Source organism: Acanthisitta chloris, unplaced genomic scaffold (genome assembly GCF_000695815.1).
Source record: "Acanthisitta chloris isolate BGI_N310 unplaced genomic scaffold, ASM69581v1 scaffold5688, whole genome shotgun sequence".
Taxonomy (NCBI): domain Eukaryota; kingdom Metazoa; phylum Chordata; class Aves; order Passeriformes; family Acanthisittidae; genus Acanthisitta; species Acanthisitta chloris.
The window spans coordinates 54971-55755 of record NW_008688646.1 but is presented as its reverse complement, the minus strand read 5'-3'; positions in this window follow the sequence as shown (position 1 = coordinate 55755).

Sequence of the window (785 nt, the reverse complement as noted above, 5' to 3'; positions counted from 1 at the left end):
CTCCAACCTCCTGTCAGGGAGTTGCAGAGGGTGAGAAGGTCTCCCCTGAGCCTCCTCTTCTCCAGGCTGAACACCCCCAGCTCCCTCAGCCTCTCCTCATGGCACTTGTGCTCCAGTCCCTTCACCAGCCTCGTTGCTCTGCTCTGGACCTGCTCCAGCCCCTCAATGTCCCTCCTGAGCTGAGGGCCCAGAACTGAGCACACTTAGATGAAAGCTCAGTGCCAGCCTGAAGAGGGAGAATTTTGTGAACTCCTGCTTTAACCAGCAAAAAGAACTGTGCAAACTGAGTCTAACACAGTCTACAATTCACCCTCCAAATAGGTAATCATCAATGTTCAGTGGTTCATATTTCACTTGACAATAACTAAACGCGTTTGCTCATTTCCCTAAGCATTTACTCCTTGCACCACTCCAAGTCTTCAGTCACCTCATGGCCCTGTGCAGGTGGGTATTGACTTCATTCTCCTCCCATAAAGCACTGGCCTAGCACTAGGTCTACCTTTCACTGCTAAGTGCATCAGAGCAGCCTGAGCACAACTCCCAGAGCAGGTCAGAGCACAGAGGGAGGATAACCAGACCATTAATTCAGTTGTAGACTTAAACAGAAAGCTCTCATAGCAAGGACATCCAAAAAGGATTACTAATTCTTTTAAGAAGTTAAGAATAAAAACTAAAGGGTTTTATTTTAAATTTAGTGGAAAAAAAACCCAGCAGGAAATGTAGAAATCTGCTTTGCTGACTGGAGCTCCAGGATGATTGTGTTTTCCACCATCTCACAATGGTAG